This window comes from Salarias fasciatus, chromosome 13 (genome assembly GCF_902148845.1).
Source record: "Salarias fasciatus chromosome 13, fSalaFa1.1, whole genome shotgun sequence".
Classification (NCBI taxonomy): domain Eukaryota; kingdom Metazoa; phylum Chordata; class Actinopteri; order Blenniiformes; family Blenniidae; genus Salarias; species Salarias fasciatus.
In genome coordinates, this window is record NC_043757.1 from 19,332,919 (window position 1) to 19,345,791 (window position 12,873).

Sequence of the window (12,873 nt, forward strand, 5' to 3'; positions counted from 1 at the left end):
AAATAGATTTGAATGAAGCACAGGTTTTGAAGCACCTGGAAATTCAATAGATCCACGCTCAACATAAGTCTATATGATCTTGCAGTGACAGGGCAGTCTCTTTTCCAGTGACCCTTTCTGTGTCAGACGTTGTCAGTCAGATTCATGGACACTGTGATTGCCTTGCTGCACCCAAATATTTTGGCCAAAACACAGAGAGAAATGAATCCTATCAGCAGGACCATTTTCCCTACTCCCAGCAAAGGCAAATGAGAGGGTCAATAAGCCTTCAGTACAACAGCTTTAACCTTTAAATACTGGGTAACATATTCTGCAGTTAACGTGAAGAAAGTCTCCTGAGTGTGTGCTGTGAACACACACTGCAGCAGTGTGATCTGAATCTCATCAGCCCCTCGCATCTGCAGCACACTCAAACAAAATGAATTACTGACCAGCAGAGTGCATTTCAAAGGAAACCAAACACTGAATTAAGCAACACCAAAGCAAGAGCAGCAGTGTCCAGCCCAATGAGGACTGCACCGGGGGCAGGTCAAAGCAGACAGGAAACAGGAAACAGTGGACAGCTGCATGAGACATCATGTATTATTACAATAACAAAGACCTGGGGCCAAAATAACTCACAGGGAGTATTTCACATGTTCAGTCTGGGTTTCAAGGCCTTTCACAGATTTCATGTTCTCTAGCTACAACACTCCAGCTACAACACAAGTGGAAGGGAGGAATATATATGAACAGGAGGGGGAGGGGAAACACACAGGTGAATCACATGAAGGTGATTAAACAATTGGGCGCATGGAGGGAAGATGCACTCCAGAGACACACACAAACTTACACAACGCGGGACAACAAAGGCTGAACAGGGGAGCACGATGGACTGAGGGAGACCTGACGCTTTAGCTTTGAAATCTTTTTTTTCTTTGTGTGGTATCTCGATCGATCACACCACACACAAAAAAAGAAAACCTCTCCAGCAGCTTTGAAAATAAAGTTTGCATTCATAGGTTCCCCCAAAGCGTACAAATGGTGCAATTTGAGCGCCACATTCCGTGAGTGTTGTAGCTTCATTTATTTTTCATGAGGCACTGCTACATTATGTTGTCAAGAGAACCCAAAAGTACTAAAATGCTCAATTGATGTGAGAGGAAAAATGATCATTTCCCCGAGAAGATTGCGTCTGCCCCTCACCGGGTTGTCTGTCTGTCGCACACAGGCAGCTTCCAAAGGCCTGTCATGATTAAACATGGCCTGAAGTCGGGTCATTGTTAAAGCGCTTTTCAAAGGATGATTTGATTTTCTTTTTGATTAGTTTTGGATCTTCAGTGCCTCATCCCTCAACTCAGATGTAGTGGCGAATAGAACGTCTCAATCAAGTACATCCTCCTTTTATGAAACTCCAAGACAGTTTAGTTTGACAAAAAGAGCGAGTGATTTGTTCTTTCGAGTTGCCGTGTCATTTCCCTGACATCCCATTTAGACTCTTACAAGACTGCTCAATGGATTGATTTTTTTTTTTTGAGACAACCACAAATAGGGCACATTAGTAATTTCTCATCATCCTGAGGCATTTTTAGGGAACCCGTGCTTCCAGGTTTAGGAAATAGGGCTGTCACACGCAGGATCAATCTTGCCCCTGTCTCCATCTCCGGCCAGATCAATGCAAACCTGTTTCCAATGTGTTGCCAGAAAATGTCACTCAGGGAAATGAATCGGATGAAAAGAAGAGAAGAGAATGAACCATCTCTCAGTCTGTAGACATACTGGAATTAAAATGAAACCACGACACAATATTCACATCGTCAATGGAAAACAACAATGATGGTTATTAACCATTGTCCCAAAGATGTGAAAAGCTCAGCGATCATGTGAAGTTGAATGTGTCTGCTTGTGTATGCTTATGGAAATCCACAAAATACACAAATCACAAACTGACTCAATCTTCCATCCAACAGATGTAGCTTTAGGGTGTTACCATGGTGACGGGGTGCAAAGTGTGACAGAAAAGACTGATGTATGTGCATGCTTGTTACTGTATGTGAGTAAGCCTAAAGGAACAGCTGCCAAACACAGCCCAAAATAGATGTTTTTTCCCCCCATCCAGTTTTTAACACCACACCTCCACAGGCAGCAGCACCCTATGAAGCTGAGAAATCAACAGCTTTCAGGTCTGATTAGCATCTGAGTGGGATTTTTCTGACTTTTTTCCCCACATTCCAAAAACTAATGTTCACAGGATCTAAATGACTAGATATTACAAGACTGTGAGGAAGCACAAGAATCAAACCAGACCTGTTGAGACCAGCATGAGACCAACGCAGACCTGTATTAGATCCATCATGACTAGTCTGCAAAAGACTGGCGTCAAATGAGGGGAGAGCAGCATGAAACCTAAACCTAAACAGACCAGCGGAGACCAGCTGGAGCCAGCACTGGACCAGCACAGACCCAGCACAGAGCCAGACAACACCACCATGAAACAATCATAGACCAGCATGATGGAAAATGTATTTCAGCAGAGAGATAATCCCTCAAACATTTGTGTGGGAGAACTTCCTGGATAAAGAAAAAAAAAAAAACTACTGGAAGAATCAGTCAGTCGTGTCCGCCTTTGAGAAATTATGTAACCAGACTGAACAGAATTGAATGGAATTAGGAGGTAAAAAGGGACAAAGGATAAGAATATTTGAAGTCCTTCCATACTTTACTGCAGATGGATGACTCAGGGTGAATTCTTTTTATTGAAGCTCCTCAGCTGTTCCACAGGCACACAGAATGCCTTGTACCCCTGAGAAAATGGTATTTATTCACCAAAACAGACAGGAAACTAATTTGCTATTTTCCCGTTTGATGAGACTCTATCCTTATGCCTGCATGCATGACCAGGGGCAAAAACCTAACTCAATCAAGAGTGTCTGTGGAGGTGATTGAACGACAAGGTTTGCTGGCATAAATTTTGCTCAAGAATGTCAGAAAATGCCAGCTCACTGCCTGTTTGAACTAATCAATCAATCAGTCAGGCTGACTCAATCTCCGCTACAGCCTTAAGGATCCGCGGTGCCCTTCCCTGTTGATTAATATTGTCAACTTCTCAAAATGCATTTGTCAGTCTTGTTTTGTGTCAAGAGTGTGTTGCCCAGCTCACCTCATTATTGTGTATTGCTGCCATTTCTCAGAAAGTGACAACAGAAATGATTCATTGAGAGGAAAAGTGCAGTTTTAACAATATTCTCTCTCTTTCATAAATTATCCATCTTACTCTCCTCTTCTTCTTCTTTCTCTCTCTGGGCTCTCTGTTGTATCTCTGACTCATGTAATTGCACAGGCTAGTGTAATTCCCCTCATTTTCTCTGTCACACATCCACACAACGAGGTAATTGATTTCATTTCTTGTGCGTCCAACCCTCCAAACAGCTCAGGACTCTTGTTACATGATGTTTTCGGCTCTTTTCTGGTCGAACCAAAGAAGTCATCTGAGAACCGGCATATGAGATCAAAATAGGATAACAAATCATCAATAGCTGGATCAGTTACATTCACTATAGGGATTCATTTGTTCACCGAGAAATCACCTTTTTAGTGTTAATTCAGTGCACCTACACTTTTCACCACATTGTTGATTATGTTCTATAAGATGTGTGTGTGAAGAACAGCTCATTATAGTGGACGAGAAGGGGGGAAAAGGAAGTTTTAGAGCAGATTTATTCAATCAAGGGGTTTGTAGGACTGAGGGTTATTGTTGACCCTCCCCTCTCTCTCTCTCTCTCTCTCTCACACACACACACACACACACACACACACACACACACACACACACACACACACTTATTTCCCTTTGCTTCCTCGTCTCTGCTGTCACCTACATTGCTCTCACACCTGAATAAACCCTTCTTTTAAAAGGCAAGTTCTAATTTCCATACATCCTGTTTTCCTCTGTTGTACTCGTCACTGTAGTAACCACAAGGATTCAGTGAAAGGTTAGCCAAGTGACATTTTCTCCTGTGTGCTAGTGCGTTAGGAGTCGGTTGTTTGAAAACCTTAAACCATGCTTTATATAAAGAAGTTAACAATCTCCAAATAATCTTTTCAGTTTGCAGATCATAAAATCACAATGATGAAATAAGGCGAATGGTGGTCTGTTTCAATCAACAGCATCCGGTTATTAATAAATTCAAATCAAAAGACAATGTTCTGAGATTATTGGTCTGCTTAACAGAGGATAGATCATCCACTCATCATTGTTTGTATCCTGTTTGTTCATTCATTCATTCATTCATTCATTCATTAAAGATGTAGATTCAAGGAGCTCATCTTGAGTTGAACTTTGCTTTAAGGAGCTCATGGGTTATTCTCTATCCTCTCTGGCTCTCTGACTATTTTCAGTTCTTCTCTCATCTCTGTCTTTCTCCTTTCTCCCTTAATGACTGTCTCACTCTCGACTATTTGTCTTGGCAATTCCTCCTTCATTCTTTAAATGGGAACTTTTATGGTTTTTGCATCACCTAGTGGACAGCTTCAACTGCACCATGATAATTTGCAGGAAGCCGTATCTAAGTTGAGTTAACAAACTGTTGTAATAACTTTACCATTAGGGCCACAATAAAGACAGTACACTCTGTGACACTGAAACCAGTTTCAGTTGACTTGATAATCTCTTTTTTTTTGCTTTAAAATTACTCAAAATCAGAACTAAAATCATTTAGCTGCTTTAGTGAAGGCATCAAGATGATTTTATTATAAATGTGCCGTTCTTTTTGTTTGAACTTCATGCAGTCCCTTTGTTTGTTATTTGTCTGACTCTGAGCTGAAATGCACTGTACGGCCTCCAGTCCAGCAGAGAGCAAACAAAAAGAGAAAAAAATTTTCATGCATAAAGGCAATTCGGAGTCACACGCGTTTTTGTATTGTTGGTGGAAAGCGGAGGACCTCCATGATGCACAGCCCTCTTGGATAACCCAGGCGTGTCTGGACATTTTCTCTCTGAGGTGAGGGTTTTAACCTCTACCTTACTTTACAGCCCACTGTCAACATTTTGGATATTTTGATATTTTTAAATGTATTCAGTGATGTTTGTGTAAATGAGTGCATCCATTTTTTCTTGAAGGGTTAAGTTACCTTACTTGATTTAAAGAGATGTTACAGTCTGCAGTGTATTCAGGATGTTTCCTCAGAGTGAAATGACGCGAAAGAGCGGTGAACCCCCCATCAGAATGAATCAAACTACTGCAACATAACATATGAGGGACTATTCATGTGTTGCTCCATTTTGCCAAATGTCAAATGTCAAATTAGAGTCAGCGTCATAGAATGAACAGGCGGATAAATTTGCAGCTTTGGTTGAGTGTTTGTCTACGTCACCACCTGTACATTATGGTGAGAAGTGAAATGTTCCTGGTAATAAGAGCAGGTAAGTGACACGGTACAGTGTGTCAGAGGAAAATCACATCCTGCTCTGTGTAAACTACCTGCCTCAGATCTTTTTCAGGTAGGCAGGTTGTCTTGGAGAGCTCACCCACAGTTTATAGACACACTGGGTTTGTTAAGCCTAATGGTCCTTGTATTGATTGGCTGGGGTATCCTCGCAAATCGCAGGGGTGGAATGAACAATGAGATTCTCATTGAGAATCTCTAAATGCATTTCAGCTTGTAGTTTTATTGACCCTCCTGGAGGAGCTAGTGCCAGGTTTATTTACACAGTTTGCCACCAACCTGTTTTTACAATGGCATGATGGATCTGTGAGGAAGGGGATGAAGGAAGCAATGTGCATCAGCCACTTCACACTTGACTGGTTATAACGAGGTGAACAGCACTATAAGGCGGCCACGGCTAGTAAAGTTGTGAAGTGAAAACAGTTTAACTGTATTCAAATGAATTACCTATTCCTGATTAAATAAATGAGGCCACACTGAATAAATTAATCAGCGCAGGACAGTGCCGCTAATTAGCCGTGCTGACTTCACAGTCAGGAGACAGAATGGCAGGCTTATCGCTCGGCCGCTTGTCGCCTCGGTGCTCTGACTGAGCTGCACAGAGACTGTGGCCATCGCTAATCCCAGGCTGGCTCAAGCGATGCAGGTTTTCACATCTGTGTTAAGAGTCTGATGAAAAGCACTAAACTCCATGTTTCCATGAGAATCTGGGCTCTCTCGCTGACGTGTGCACTGCTCACACACACACACACAAAAGGGCAAAAGCGGAATGAGCCAGCTGAGCGACATGGAAAAGCATGATTATCCACATCAGATGGGTTTTTATGCAGTGTATTTCTCTGTATCCATTAAAACCTTTTGTTCTCCAGTAACTGATGCATGAAAGAGGTCCTATCAATTAATGGAAATGTTGCGGTCATTAACCCCCTTTTTTAAAAACAGAAAAAATCATGTTTTATTCATTCCTTTCAGGCTATTTGCTTTGAAGATCAAAATATAATATGGGAAATTTTGCATTTGTAAACAGCAAAAGCACATGATATGTCACTAATTGCTCGTGGTGGAGCCACGTTTACCCCATGCCCCGTGTGGCTTTGAAAAATACCCTTTTGTTTACTTTCTTAATGGAGTTTGCTCTTTGACTGCAAGTACTGTACGTAGGACAATACTGCAAAGAGGGTTGGAAACCTCTGAGACACTATTACCATTAGCCCTAATGTCCTTTTAAAATGGAAAGAGCATCAGAGCCCACACACACACGCGGACTGCTGTGTATGCTTTTTGTGTGAGACAACCTCTTTGTCATCATATCCTGCCAAGGTCACTTGGCCCTTTCCACCTCCTGTAGTCACAGACACATTGGAAATTAGCTTCTTAGAAAAGGCCATCTCTGAAGCTGGAGGGCTGATGTGAACATTTTACACTCTATTTAAAGTACTAATGTCTAACATTTTGACATAATAGGATTCTCAGTCATTAACTTTAAGGATGCACGCACGCTTTCACAGGAATGGGCACGTCGTGTCTGTGTCTCAAGAGATAAAGATGACCTATCTGGGTAATATTTGGAAATGTGAGTCATACTTGTTTTTGCTCATGCAGGTCCAGACTGAGGACATGGCAATCTGATGTTTATGACAGTTATTTTACCTTACATATGACTATTTTGCGGTTGTGTTTTGGTCTGAGACCCATCAGACTCGTTAAAAGGACAAACGTTTCAAAGCTACATGGCCAAACTGCTCGACTAAAGCCAGTAATTGCTCGCCCATCAGATTGAAGATGTCTGACTCTACTGATGCTTTAATGAGCAGATGAAAAGTAATGAGAAAGTTGGCAGTGTTAGGGATACCTGGATATGATATGAAGTTCGATAGGTGCCTTAATTAAAAAAATGAAGTCTGTATTAATGTTTGCCAAACTGTCCAAGCAAAATCATCAGTGACAAATGTGTTGGAGGTGATTGCGGCATGTTGGGATCACTCAGTGTGATATACTAGTAATGACAATTACTGCAGTCAAGACATCGACATCCTTTCTAACTACATGCTGGGCTCAAGCGTTTGTCTAATCCACAAACTTATATGAAATTTAAAGCACACATTGTCAGTTTCTGCTGGTTATTGCTGTGCTTTTGATAAATCATCCCATTCTTTGAAGCAGAGCCGGAGCTGCTGCCAAATGGCTCGACTCACTAAATCACCAACAGACAGCTGATAGTGCCATTTAAATTAACATGAAGTGACATGAAATTAATTATTCTACATTGTCGGTAACAGAAAGCACGGACATTGTTGTCTTTCTAAAAGAGATATGAACAATAAGGTATCTCAAATGTTAAACTTTAACACCTTTACAGTGCCTCGCCTCACACACATGAATGTTTCTTGGCAAACTGTGAAAGGTGCTGTTTCACAAGCAAAGTGAGATTGCTAATTAATCAAATCACACTACATTTTTTCCCATCCTCTCTTCCTCTCTCAAACGTGATTAATCTCTAAAGCTAATTTGCATGTCCTCTCGCTCCCTCCTCCATGGTGCATTCATTAGGAGGCACCGAATACTCACCTCAAAATAAATAATACACAGAGGGAAATAATTATTGTGATTATGCATAATCTTTTGCTCGCACAGTTGTTTTTCTTTTCCAATTAAACCAAATTTATATTCAGGATACGCTCTGAATATGAAAACAGGTGGTACCTTCGCTCTTGCTGCACCTCCATAACTGTTTGCTCAGAAAACTGCACGATCACTGCACCTCTGCATGCCGTAATAGCACGTCACCTTTTCTTACTGTCAGAGAAAGCAATGCATGAATTGGATATGCAGAATATTTGTTCTCTATGTTGATGCTGAGTCTTTGCATGAATTCCACAAGGTCACGTTTAGTTCAACAGGTATTCAAGCATCTAGGCTCACACACAAAGAGAAATTCAATTTCTTGTTAAAAACAAAAAACAGCATATCTTCTGTGAATAGAATATAAAGCACCTGATGGATTAACATCGTGATTGCAGTGCATGAAAGACATAAGTATTAGTGGGATTCAGTGTGAACATAATGCTTTTTATTGAAGCCTAACATGAATGCAGTTGCTTGCGTTTTTCAAACCAATTTTCTGTATTTATTTTTCATTCAGCAGCTGAGGCTGCCAGCTGGTTGAGCAGGTCATAGTTTGGTTGTTTGAATGTGTGAAAGAGATCATGTTCGGTTGGTAAAGCACACTACATGAACCAGTCCATTTTGATATGCAACAAATGATACAGAAAACCAAAAAAGCATCTCTTGATGGTTTAGAATATTAAAACCTAACAATAAATAATCTGATTAAGTACAACATTAAATAAAAGCTCAATTTTATTCTATAACTGCACAGGCCTGTTGCAGCATCTGCTCACTTTGTCTGACTGCCTTCCACCGTTTATGTCAGGATGGTCTCACATAGTCAATACATAGGATTCAAATATGACTCATCACATACATAAAATGTATTGAATTATTAACACACGTGCTGTAATCCTTCACAGTTTATATGATGTTCAATTTTAGCTGATGGCCAAGCAGCAGCAGACAGGAATATCAATAGCGTCCACATTAAGTAGGACCCTGCAGAGAGACAAATCAAAACATCACAGCAGTCTCGCCTGGTGCCGGACCTCACGAAGGAAAGCTGTGGGGTGTGGTGAAACCTGAATTATGTGCTTCCCACGGGACCAAACAGTCTTTCCGGAGACTCCCTCCGACCTGCAGGGGGGATGTAAACAGCACTTGCGTGACAACATGTCGGTTCTGAAGAGCTGGAGGAGTGAGGAAATGTTACACGATATACTGCTCTGTGGCAGGAGGGGGCAGAGGGAGATAGAAATCGGAAGGGGGGATATAAAAGATCGGGGTGCGCAAAGAAGAAAGAGAATGATGGGTTCAATTTAATTTTCTCCTGTGCTGAACTGTGTGGCTCATGACAAATCGGGCCGGTGTTTCCACCTGAGCTGGCCGTGCTGCCTGCCATGCCTCACAGCGCATTAAGCCCAACATAACCTCATGTCGTCCCTCTGCTCCATACTATCTGCTGCTCCAGCTGCTCTGATGGAAGTAACAGATCCGCACGACACAGTATTACAGCCAAGTCTGCCTGTTAAGTGGCTGCAATTAAATCCCACTTCCACAATGAATGTGTCTGAATATCGAAATGGGGAGAGTTTTAGCTCCCATACCAATTTTAATATATACAATATATATCAGGTTAGTCCCAGATTTTAGGTGAACCTTTTATTATGTGCTTTTTGTGTCCAAGAGACCACAGCCGAAGTCAAATCGAGCGATAGTCGGTACAAGACACTGAAGTAATGATATGTCATCACCTGTCACTGCACTGCCATTATGAAGACCACTGCTGTCAGGCTGTGCTTTGATATCTGTCTACTTTTGAAGGTCGGTATCTTATCTCACAGAACCAGAGGCAGGCGGGAGCTTCCTATAGACAGAGCGAAGCAGAAAGAAGGAGCAACAGCCAGAGCGAGAGAACGAATAAAACCATCAAATGTGAAGCTCCCAACTCAATCCACACTGCAATCAGTGCAGCGATAGTAACCACAGTCCCAAGACTCTCTCAGACGCTCCCCATCCCAGAACACTAGCTGGCACTGCCAGAGCAGTAGAGTATGGAATCAGCTCTGAAATGACAGCTTAACCACAGGAAGGGATAAGAAATTTATCTTTGCTCTTTTTTAATCTGCTTCTTAATTTCTGAGACACTAAGAGGTGGAAACTGTTGTATTTTAAAAGGTTCATCGCTTGATTCGCTGGTTTTCATGTAAGGTTTGCCAACATCACTTACAGTCATGTTCAGCCACCTGCTTTTTAATGTGCATGTCTCATGGTTGGATATTTCCAATTAAAAAACAAACAACCTATTGGTTCAACAGCATGCAGAGTGCAAGATCAACACAACCCTATTTCTTGTCTGGTTGAAAGGTTCGTGGCAAAGGCTACAGAAACTTTGTCATGGTGTTATGATCTGTGTGTTTTGGTGTGTGCATGCGTGATGATCCGCTGAGCATCGGCTTGTAACTGCCAGTTTAATCTCCTCTGCTCACGCTGAAGCTCTGATAGACAACTTGCATTCCCGCCAGCCTTAGGCGAGTATGAAAAATTAAAGATCCGCGTTTGTCGGCTCCTCCTTCAACACTGCCGCAGATGCACATCCGTGCATTTTAAAAACTCTGTTTATGTTATGACCTCTCTGCTCTGGCAGCCGATAATACAAAGTTGTCTGCTCATACAGTGTGAAATAACATTTGGTGGCAGCACTTTAAATGAGTTGTTAACCTTGGTATTTCAGGTTTACCTGGCACAAAACCATTTCACTATCTCACCAGCAGCCATGAGGGTGTTTAGTTTCTGTTAGTACACAGGAAATGCAACACAAATGATTAGAAGTAGGATCATCTTCAAATGGAACTGAACATTTAAGCCTCTGAGGAAATATCAAAATAAGAAACTGCTTCAACTGATGTTTCAAAACATAATTTATTTCTTTTTGCTACAGGTACAAATTCAAATCTAACTAATACCAAGGATATTTGATAATGACATGAAAACAAAACGGATAAAGAGGATAGAATATAAAATTTGGGCTGATTGAATGAACTCCCAAGTCTGCACTAAAGAAAATGAGCTGTCTTCCTGAAATTTATTAATTTGCTGGATATTTCACCTCGATTTCTAACACTAATTTGAGATAATTCGTTCTTGAATACATGCTTGAAAACCCAAGTGAATTGCCTGACAACTTATTAGATTCTTGGAAGAAGCATAATTTGAAAGGGGACATTGACTTTAGGGAGGAAGAGGCTTGCCAGATTAAATTCGAAACTCAACAATCCCCAACTACTCAGGTTGTGTCACTGATTCAAGCTTTTCCAAGTCACAGATGTGGATCACGTGGTGAGTATGCTTAATCTAATTGTATTTCCTTGTGAAAACTTCATGTAGAGGGTTCATATACTTTAGTTCACACAAACAGAGTGAGAATTAAGGGAATACAAAGACTTGCTTCTTATAAATCTCTCTAAAAGCAGAATATTCTGTGGGTTTGTTAAACAGATATTTCATCCATTGTGTGAATCAGCAGCAGTGTGGGTCAGTCACGCTGATGCAGAGGAGAGGGATGCTGGCTTTCCCAAACGAAATAATCTCTTAGCTGCAGAATGACAGCAGTGTGGGAGGAGGTTTGCAAGGACCATGGAAACAGTGATTAGTGAAGTGGTTCACTTATAGAGAATTCACCTTCATTATTTTTTGAGCCGTTCCTGATGACAAACTCACGTAGCTTGCTGCAGTCCCTTGTTATACCACCTTTTAGATCATATTATGTAACAGTGTGAACATTTGACAGCACACCATTATGGTGATGGATTAGTGTTTTTAAAACGGCTGCGCACAGACTTGACAGAGATTAACTTGGACTGAACACGGTTGGTAAAATGTATAGAAGCCCATTCTATGAGTTTCTCTATGTTCTTCCGTATCCATTTGGTTTAATGGAGGTGATTCAAGAAATGTATCTCCTTCTGGGAAATCGGGGGAGAACTGCGATGGGTGAGAGTATTTTTATGAAGCTTGTTTTTGCTCTTGTTGAGGATCTTTTTGTTCTGATGTGGCAGATACTTCAAGCATGGAACCGACTGTTCTTAATGAGGGCTTCAGGGACCGACAGGATAATATTGGTCATGGCTGGAAAGAACCAAAGGAGGGAGAATAAACCTTGAGCATTGTGTACTTGGTCTTCAGCTTATGCACAAAAGCACACGGAGTGTGCTGATAATTGGAGAACATGTTGACTCTCAAATTGGCCAATAAATGAAGGGGACCCTGGGGGCATCTTTACTCAATTCAGGGCAATGAATTGTCACACCAGGTGACCGCTCTCAAGTCCTAAAGCCTGAACTGACTGCAAGGGCTTTGAAGGTAGCACTTGCCAGCTGTGCAGCAAGAGGTATGCTTCCCTTTTATTTTTCCCAAGATCTTACTGAATTTTTCTTTTATTTCTCCCTCTTACTTTTCACTTTCTCACACAAACATAAGTTCCACTATTTCATAGCATCCCCGAGTCACCTTTATTCGATCTTTGTAAATGCACAGAGTCGAAACAAAGCCTCAGTCTTGTAATGAGCAGCCTTTGTAAGGGCAGTGCTTTGCTGTTCACATCCAAATGACCAATTACAGTCCAGCGGCAAAGAAAGGATCACATGTATGAAATGAGTTTGATACAATGTGGGAACATGACAAGAGGAATATAATGGCAAGAGAAAAGGTCACAACACATGACGGCATTAATCCAGGATGTCACGTGAGAAACACTAATCAATCCCCCGCCCTGGCCAACTCTACAGGGCGATGGAGGAACTCTCCAAGGTGCTGAAAAGTGCCCCGGGGTTCATCCGG